Source organism: Dipodomys spectabilis, unplaced genomic scaffold, assembly GCF_019054845.1.
Source record: "Dipodomys spectabilis isolate Male_0828 unplaced genomic scaffold, ASM1905484v1 ptg000621l, whole genome shotgun sequence".
NCBI classification, from domain to species: Eukaryota; Metazoa; Chordata; class Mammalia; order Rodentia; family Heteromyidae; genus Dipodomys; species Dipodomys spectabilis.
The window spans coordinates 326,981-337,420 of record NW_024871298.1 but is presented as its reverse complement, the minus strand read 5'-3'; positions in this window follow the sequence as shown (position 1 = coordinate 337,420).

Genomic DNA, 10,440 nt, shown 5'->3' with positions numbered 1-10,440 from the left:
TGCGGCAGACACAAGGGGGCTCCTAAAGCCTTCTAAGATGGTGACTCTCAAGCTTGAAGATGCAGAAACCTTCAGTTTGGGCCATGGTGAGGACTGGATTCACGCTCCTTCCTTAAACAACTCCAAAAGTGGACAAAACAGGTAAAACAGCAGGAAGTGGAGGTGTGGCTCAAGTGTTAGAGCTCCGGCTGTAGGTGAAAAAGCCAATTGAGAGCTCAAGGCCCTGAGTTCAAGCCCCACTACCAGCAGATAGATGATAGACAGACAGACAGACAGACAGACAGGTGTGCATATTGGATTTGGATGTGAGACAGTAATCCCTATAGAAAGGAAAATAAATCATATGAGTCTTCTAGTTGCTCTGGTTAACTACATAAAAAGAATATCAAGGTCACAGGCAGGAAGGGAGGGGAACCCAAACAGAGTCCAGTAATTTCCCTACGTTAAGGAAACAGAATTGAAAATTTGGAGGCCAATGCTACTAGAAACTGCTGAGCAGAGTATTTGAGAGGAGATGAAAGAGGAAAGCCCAGAAATCTACAAAAGGGTCACCTTCAAATCTTCAACTAAGCACAGATGAGTGCATCACATATGAAAGAAAACAAGAAGAACCTGGACAAAGAAAATGGAAGAGTTTGTGCGCTCACCAGCTAGAGAGCGCAAGGCCTTCTAACACAAGAGGGCATCCCATAAGGTTTTCAGAAGGGCATGACTCTAAGTTTGTAGAATATAATTAGCCCTTAACTGAAGGTTCCTCTAGTTCCATTCATAAAACTTAAAAGGAAGCCATTAACAGGATGAAATTGTTTCTAAATAGTGTTCCAGAATAAAGTATATTTTTTTAAAGTCTACAATGTCTGGCACTTTATAAAACATTCCAGGTAGGCAAGACAGCCAGAAAATGGTAAATAGAATAAAAAGAAAATTCAATTAATAGAAAAAAGACTCTTAAATAACACTGATGATGTAATTAACAGAAAAGAAACTATTTACTTAACATGAAGACTCAGAAATGACACACTATGATATTTAATAGAATAGTAGCTAAATATGGTATTCAACATCTTCAGACTCTCCTATTTTTTAATAAAGTAACTAAGTTGAACTTACAAAGAAATAAATATGTAACAATTGAGATAAAATGCACTAGATATTTTTTACAATGGCTTAGATACTGTTGAAGGAAAGATTAGTCAACTTGAAAATAATGTGAAATACCTAAAAGGGGAGAAACAAAACAAAACAAAAACCTATAGCATTAATGAATTTTGTAAATGCATTGTAAGGCTAAAGTGGGTATAAGAGATCCTTGGGATTAAGATAATAGAAAAGAAGGATAAAGCCAAAAATTATTTGGGAGCTGAGGATTGGGAGAAGAGAATGATGGAAGGAGAATAATATCAAAATCTATTACATTTATGAAGATAGAATGAAGAAACTCACTGAAAGCTGTTTGAATGATAGAGACGAAGGGAGAAGTGGAAAGATTATTAAAGTATAATATATGCATATATGAAATACCTTGTTGAAAGACCTTTGTACAATTAATATTCACTTAAAATATATGACAGGAATATAAAACAGGTTCTGTTGGGGAACAAGGTATCATGGCAAAGTAGAAGGAACTTGAATGATGATCAAAGTACTTTATATGCATAGATGAAGATGGAACAACAAAACCTTTGAAACTGTGAAGAAGGGAAGAGGGAAGATGAGCGAAAGTGATGGAGAAGGGGACTTAATCAGCAGATATCGTGTGCAAGTATGGAAATATCACAATGAAACTCTGAAACTCTAATCACTTCCAAGTGATTAGATTCACGTTGCTCAGGTCTTCCTCCAAACTCCAAAAGTGGTACCTCATCTGGGTCTAGCCAATCTGTTCATTCTATGTCCTACTCACAGTGATCGCTTTGAGGATGGGACACAGGGTCCTAATGTGTACAACTGGATTCATGAATAAACTATCAAGAGGGGATTGCCCTTCCACTTGAATCTGACATATACAAGCTAGATCACTTCCTGTAAAGGTGAAAGAACATAAGAATGGAGCCTGAGTTGAGCATTGGTGGCTCATGCCTATAATCCTAGCTACTCCAGAGACTGAGATCTAAGGATCTTGGTTCAAAGACAGCCCAAGAAGGAAAGACTGTGAGACTCTTATCTTCAATTAACCACCCAAAAGCCAAAAGTAGAGCTGTGGCTTGAACAAAAAAGCTGGGGGACAGTGCCCAGGCCCTGAGTTCAAGCCCTAGGACCAGCACACACACGCACACACACACACACGCACACACACACACACACACACACACACACACACACACACACACACACTGTGCAGTGTTAAACCACACTACTTCTGAACTAAAACCTATTTGGGAGAGTCTTCAGGAAATACAAGCCAATGAAAAGTCCTTTTCATTTCCTTAAGCGAGTTTTTTTTTAAACTATTTTCCTCTTGCTGCACAGAAAGAACTCTCACAGCAACAACAAAAAAATATATGACTTAAATAAGCCTTTGTGATACAACCCAAGAATTGAGTCAAAATTTATAACACAATTTCTGTGAAATGATCATGTGTTTCCACCAAGTCCTTTCCTCCCCGCTTGCCATTAACCAGTATGGATAGAGGAGAATTTAGATTCTGCTTGGCTGGGTCAGGGTGTTTTGTCGAAGAGTCCCTCAAATTGTGAGTTTAGCCCAACCTTCAACAACTCAGATGGCACAATATCCTCAAATGTAGATGTCAAAAGATATCGGGGGAATAAAATAAAAGAGAAAGAGCAACGTCATGTTCCTGAACATCCTGACTGGAAACGAGGACACTGATGAACCAAGACAATGACTCGCTGATTTGTGTTCACCTTCTTTTGTCAATTAAAAAAATTATACTATATTAAACTTGGAGCCCCAGAAATTCTAAGAAGACAGAAACCCTAAAATTAAGCCCAATGCATTTCTACTAACAAGACTATAACTGATTAAATGTTCCAGGAAATAAATTTCACTGTCCAGACTTCAAATTTTATACATTAAGGGGATTGAGTTATATAATCTTTCCTTTTAGATTTAAGTCTCCATAATTCTGTTTTCTTTTTTTAAGAAAAAAGCTAATGAAGGCTTTTAAATCCTGAAATAGTCAGGCACTGGTTTCTGTCTCTAATTCCAGCTACTCAGAAAGCTGAGATCTGAGGATCACCTAAGCAGGAAAATCCATGTGACTCTTACCTCCAATTGGCCACCTAAATGCTGGAAGGAGAGCAGTAGCCCAGGTGGTAGAGTGTCCTCCATGAGTGAAAAAGCTAACAAGCAAGAGTGTGAGGCCTTCAGTTAAAGCTCCAGTGCCAGGACAAAATGGAAGGAAGGAAGGAAGGAAGAAGGAAGGAAGGAAGGAAGGAAGGAAGGAAGGAAGGAAGGAAGGAAGGAAGGAAGGGAGGAAGGGAGGAAGGGAGGAAGGGAGGAAGGAAGGAAGGAAGAGAGGAAGGGAGGAAGGGAGGGAGGGAGGGGGGGGGGAGGGGGGGGAGGGAGGGAGGGAGGGAGGGAGGGGGGGGAGGGGGGGAGGGAGGGAGACTTTCACTAAAATCTTTCTTGAGCTTTATCATAAGGACCATTCTAATGTTCTATGAGCCTCCAAAGGAAAGAAAAAAAAACAACTAAAAATGGGTCTCCAAAGATACCTATTGGTGACATCCCCCAAACAAGGAAACACAGTACTTCTGGTAAACAAAGTAAAACCTTTTCCTGTGTACTATATAAATTACCATGGAAATGGGAGGGGTGGTTCTCTTCTGTGAAGGACACTGGTAGAAATACCCTGAAATTGTGAATTGAATGTGCCTCACTCCGAGTCAGGATCTGCTCCCAGCATGGTGCATACTATGTTACTCAAGTTACTAAGTTCCCACTCTTTGCCAGTTTCCAGTATCCTCATGACACTACAGGTTCAAACTGTCTGGATGCTGTCTGGGTCACTGCATTAATAGAGCTTTTCATTGACCAAGTTAGTTGCTTCTTTTGAACATAATGTTATTAATTTGGATTCCCACACCCCTATCCTGGAACCTAGTCGTTTTCTACAGAACTCAGAAATGGGGGGAAAAATTTATTTCCTCCTATTATTCCACAAGTAAATACTAGTTCTCCTTGAAAAACAGAATCCATTGTAAAGATTCCAAAGAGCTATTGTTGTCTGTAATAAGCTCTTATTCACTTGAGACTTTTTCTGGGGGCATCTGGTGTTGGCCACTGGCTGGCTTCTCTCTTTACTTACAAAGAAAAAAAAAATCTGCAGCGAAGCCAGTACAACCTGTTCCTAACAATTCTACAGGGAAGAGACAGTGCTGCCTTCCAGGACCGTGAAAACACACTTTCCACAGAAAGGCACCAAAGTCTCCATCATTACCCCAACTCAAATCAACAGTCTTGAGAGCTGGGCACTGGTGGTTCATGCCTGTAATTCTCGCTATTCAGGAGACTGAGATCTGAAGATCCCAAGTTGAAATCAGACAGGGTAGGAAAGTCTGTGAGACTCTAATCTTCAATGAACCATCAAAAAGCCAGAAGTGGAGCTGTGGCTCAAGTGGTAGAGTGCTAACTTTGAGTGGAAAAAGCTAAGAGACAGGGCCCAGGCCCTGTATTCAAGCTCTAGGACTAGCATGCAAGCGCACAAGCGCATGTGTATGCACACACGCACACACACACACACACACACACACACACACAGAGCTATGGGAGAGATGGATTAAAGGATCAAATACCTGTCTATAGCTTTCTGAAAACAGAATATCATCATTTTCCATGTTCCTGGGACAAATAAACCCAGCCCCTAGCAGCTTACAATAAGAGCTTTTTCCAGAAAAGACCACAGAAATCTCAATCCAGTCTGGTCTAGCAGTAAGTAGTCTGAAAGATATCCTCTGGTAAGCTTCACAGAATATAGATTGATTATTGCCCAAGTCCTATGGACCAAACATTTCATCTCCTATCAGCTAACTGTGGTTTTACCAATGATATGGGCACATTTCTCATAAGCTCAGAGATTTCCTGAAGGAGGCTCTGAAATCTTTCCTATAAAGGAGGAAAGGAGATCTAAGGATAATTCTTTCTCCTGGCTTCTCTTGTGTCTGTGCCTGGTAGAGATGAAGCTATCTTCTCTTTAATTCATTTGTGCATTTAACAAATATTTAGATACATATTGTGTGCCAGACATATGTCGTACATGGATTTGTACTGGTGACTAGAGCCATTACCAGCTAAAGTCTTGTACCCACAAAGAGGAGGGTAAATACTGCAACAGCTGCCTTCAAGATGGTGATCCTCAGTCCTCAGCCTCTAGAGTAGTTAGAATTACAGGTGTTAGCCCAGTACCCAGCTATTACATTGGGTCTTTTTTCCAATGACTTCTATTCTGGACCTCAGAAGGCAAACTTGCATTCTTTTTATCTACCTATAGCATAATGTTTGGAATTTAGTAGCAACAGAAGAACTGTAGGTTGAATTGCTACTGGCAATTTAGTATAAGTAGGCAACTTCAATTTTGGCATCCAACAGGAGAACTCGGGCAAGACTTGAATGTATTAAAAGTGATACTAGGAAAAGAAACAGATGAGAAAGAGATTACATGACATCAACCATTCATTCATAGGAAGACAGTCCTTCTGCCCATCTGCAACCATCCTCTGGCATTCTGCAGGGTGATAATCATTGGTCTCTGGTTCAATAGGGAGAATCGGGGGACAGGTACTGCAAGTCAGGTTCAGGTAGACTCACAGTCCAGTGTCTCAGGAATGGTCAAGTGGGGCTTTGTGACACGAAGAGTCATTGATGTTCGGTAGGTGGCCTGGATTCCAAGATGGTGGAAGGTGTCTGTGAGAGAGAGCAACGGCTCAGGAGCCTGGAGTGGAGTGGCTGTCCCAAGGGTACGAAGGTTCACTGAATTTCATTTGACCTTTAGGACACGATTTTACTGGGCTGGGAAGATAAGTTAAACATCTTTTGTTTTAGGATTATTTGTTAGCCAGCATTAGGCTGGAATAAAGGCTAGTATTAATCTTTAGATGGATGGAATACTTTAAAAAAAAACATCTTGTAACATTTTAACCACAAAGGCTGGTCACCTATAAATTAACTAACATGCTTTCTCTCAAGAGACTTTGTAAATTCGTCCATCATTTTAGATGATTTCCTTGGCATTTTCTATCTCCCCCAGCTTACCTATCCAAATGAATAAAACTTGTTAGAAAATTAGAAGCACATACACGATGATTATATTTCCCCCCCAATGATATGTCTCACACAGGACAACTGTAGGAATTCTGTTGCAGAATTTCCCAAGCTGCTCTGGGCCTGCCCTGCTGACATTGACAATGTGTTCTCAGGGCTGCGTCAGCCAGCACAATCGACACCCTGCACTTTTATCTTAGGGCTGCAGAAAGACAACAAACCCCAGTCCCTCCCACGGCTCTCCCAGCCCGATAAACACCAGAAAGAGAAAAATCTTCATGCTGAAGGAGAGAGAAGAGGCTATGAGTCCCTTCATTTTGGACTGGTGACAGGCAACCCAGGAAAGAAATGGACTCTGCTCTGTGGAGTCCCTACAAGAAACAACATTTGTCTGCCAGAAAGGAGAAGGGGACATTGACTGAAAGGGACAAGTTCTTTGTTGAGAGCACAGTTGATTCTCTAAAAAAAAAATAAAATAAATGAATACAGTTATAGGCAAGCCAGCCTGCTGTAGGCTGAATTGGAAAGGAGTTTAAAAATTATTTGATACCAGTAGCTAGAGTTTTATATAATGAATGGGACACAATTTGATGTCTGTTGGGGAATGGGGGTGGCAAAACACTTTAATAGAGTTTCAGCCAAAACCAAGATGGTTTTCTCGATGAAGAGGTGTGTTTAGCAGGGTGTCGGCGGCTCACGCCTGTAATCCTAACTGTTCAAGAGGCTGAGATCTGAGGATCCCAGTTCAAAGCCAATATAGGCAGAAAGGTCTGTGTGACTTTTCCAATTAACCACCCCTCCCCAAAAGAGGCCAGAAGTGGAACTATGGCTCAACTGGTAGAGCTAAGGGATAGCGCACAAGCCCTCAGTTCAATCCCTAGGACAACACAAAAAGAAAAAGAGAGAAAGAGGTATGTTGTCCTCAAAATATAACAAGATACATGTCAGGAATGATTGTTGCTGACATGATAGGACATGTATTTATAATCGTCCCAGATGAATGAGCTGCTTTGCATTCTGACATTCTATATTCTTGAACATAATCTTAGAACTCAAAAACTATCCTGCAGATGAACACAGGTGGCTCACGCCTATAATCCTACTTACTCGGGAGGCTGATAGCTAAAGATGGTGGCTTGAAGCCAGCCCAAGCAGGAAAGTCTGTGAGACTTTTATCTTCAATAAGCTACTCAGAAAAAGCTGGAAGTGGTGCTGTGGCTCAAGTGGTAAAACACTAGCCTTGAGCAAAAGAAGCTTAGGGATAGCACCCAAGCTCAGAGTTCAAGCCCCAGGAATGGAAAAACAAAATCCCCCCCCCCAAAAAAAAATAATTATTATCTCATTTTGTCTTTTAATCCACCTTCTCACACAGGAACTCTGATGTCACTTCAGCATAATATTATGTGATCGAGAGAAAACACTTTAGATAAACCTTTTCTGATGATTACAAAATAGTAGGCCTGCTATTTATACATTTGGGCTAAGCAGCTTAAAAGAAAACTAAAGAAAAGAAGAGAAAACTTTGCAGCAGTACTCTCCAGATGAAAAGCCTTGGCATGGGCTCTCGGTGGGAGAATACAGCCTCTCTCCCCTCTGTCCTCTGCCTCGTACCCCATTCAAAGGGAACCCAAGGGGCCTCTGCAACCCTGACCCTTGGCTCTTTCCTGAATGCTCGGGAGGCTGGGCCATTGCTGTCTATTCTTTTATATGTGTGCTTTGCATGGATTTCTGGCAACCCTTTTTATGGAATCCAGAAAATACCTTTGCATAGGAACAAAACCCCTAGGGCTCTCTATGCATCCACAGCCAGTGGAAGCCACAGGACAGCTCTTCCGCACACACGCGCTCACCCTGACAGTACATGCACTGGTTTGCATTAAATACCTATACAAATAACACTCCCAATCCTCCTAACGACAGCTAGAATAGACACAGGTATTCTTTCCTTCTCTTTTGAGCTTTTGAGAAAACTACACTGAGTTGGCTGAGGTTCTACCCCAACTAACCGGTCACCTATGAGTTGAACCCAACTCTGCCCACCCCTGTGAGCCACTCCACCAACACTTTTTTTTTTTTGGTCGGTCATGGGGCCTGAACTCTGGGCCTGGGCGCTGTCCCTCAGCTCTTCAGCTCAAAGCTAGTGTTCTACCACTTGAGCCACAGTGCCACTTCCGGCTTTTCCTGCTTATGTGGTGCTGAAGGACTCATGCATGCGAGGCAAGCACTCTACCACTGACCCATCTTCCCAGAATCATCCACACTCTTACCTGGATTTCAACCTTCCTTCCCCCAACCGCCTCCCCCACTGCCCCCTGTGCCCAAACATGGTAAAGCAATAGGAAAAACATAAGAACACTTGTTGATATTCAGTGAATCTTGAGTGAAGAAATGCACCCAACAAATAATCTGATTAATAAATGGACGAAGAGTTTTCCAAAGAAGAAGCAAATGCTGGTGAGGAGGCCCAGGGAGGAACTCTTATACACTGTTTGTGGGAATGTGAATTAATACAACCACTGTAGAAATCAGTATGGAGGCTCCTCAAAAACTCCAAATTTAGCAACTACAATATTATCCTGCTATATTACTCTCAGGTATATACCTGAAGGAATATAATCCATTTAAAACAGAGACACCTGCACGTCCATCCTTGGAGGAAGAATGTTCACAGTAGCCAAATTATGGAATCAGCCTAAGTATCTAACAACTGATTAATGGATAAAGAAAATGGGGCACATATACACAGTGGTATATTACTCAGTGGAATCAATGTCATTTGAAGGAAAGTGGATGGAACTGGAGATCATCATGTTGAGCAAGGTAAGTCAAACTAAAAAAAATATTTTAATGAGTATTGCATGCTTGCATTTTTTTTGCTCATCTGCAAAATCTGGACCTTAGGGGGAAAAATAATATGGCATGCATATTAAAACAGGACTGTTTGGTGGTAGTAGCAAGCAGGAAAGAGGATGGGGAAGGGAGAGGATCACGGAGGATAAAGATGATTGAATATTTTATATGGATGGATGGAGAGAACATCACGAAACCCACTAAAAATGGTTAAAGGCAAAGCAGAAGGAGGAAGGGCTAAGTAAGAATATACAGATGAACTAGATTCAAGTCCATTACATGCAGATATGGAAGAGAAGAAGGAGAGCCTGTTGTACCATGCACGTTCACTAAAAAGAACAAAAAGAACAGGAAGGCAATGAGCCTCCCTTGAGAACATTCTCCACCCACCAGACCTCGGCTGAGGAGCCGCAGGAAGGCAGGGGAGGCAGCTGACCTCCAGAGACTGGCTGTCAGAAGCCAGGCACCAATAGCGACTCTGCTCCTCCAAGGCAGAGTGAAAGGACTTTCTCCCTGCTGTGTGTGGGACCCCCAGTTGGTCCAATTAGAGTTGATTTCAGAATGTGTACAGAGTGTCTGGAAGAGACTTAAAAAAGAAAAAAGACCAAAGCTACAGCTTTTACAGACATTCTTTTTACCAGGGGGAAACAATTAGCATGGGGATAAAGCCAACAGACAGAATGGGACCAAGGGACAAGAAAGAGTCCCCGCAGCCCAGGGGAATTATTTCCCATTCCTGTTTCCGGTTGGCCAAGAGCACCTCTGGCCATCAGCCCTGCTCAGACACGTGCACCAATTAAAGTCATTTTCTTTTGCCTAAGAAAAACAACCCGATGTCAAATCTTTCCTCATGGCCGCCAAGAGCCTTCGATTTCTGGAGTGTCGATGTGATTCAAAGGCAGCCGAGGGTCTTGTTCAAGGTCGTGAAGTCATTTCATGGCTGAGTAGGTGCGTGAACGCGGATGCCCCAGGACCCAGCCCAAGGTGCATTTCAGTACAAACGCTGCCTCTTACCCAGCAGGTAAAACTGCACTCCTCCCTTTCAAACAGGAGGAGTTTAAATACTTCCTGACCTGGAATCACCTACGCAGTGGCCCAGACTTTAGCCCACTGTGAGTTCCTCTGTTCAGGACAAGAGGGCCACTGGACAAAATTTAAAAATGGGCAGTGTCTCAGGGTCTTTAATTATCTCCCCGACATGCAAGAATGGCCCTCCGAGCAAAACCTCAGCAGCCAACTGTCCCTTCCTCGGTGGGGTTTCTATGGCCGTGGAACAGCTTCTAAATTTAAGCTCTTACTGCCTTTTAATTGGCTGGTTAAGTTCTGTCTCCCGCCCACTCTTGCTACTAGCTGAGCCTCAGGCTACT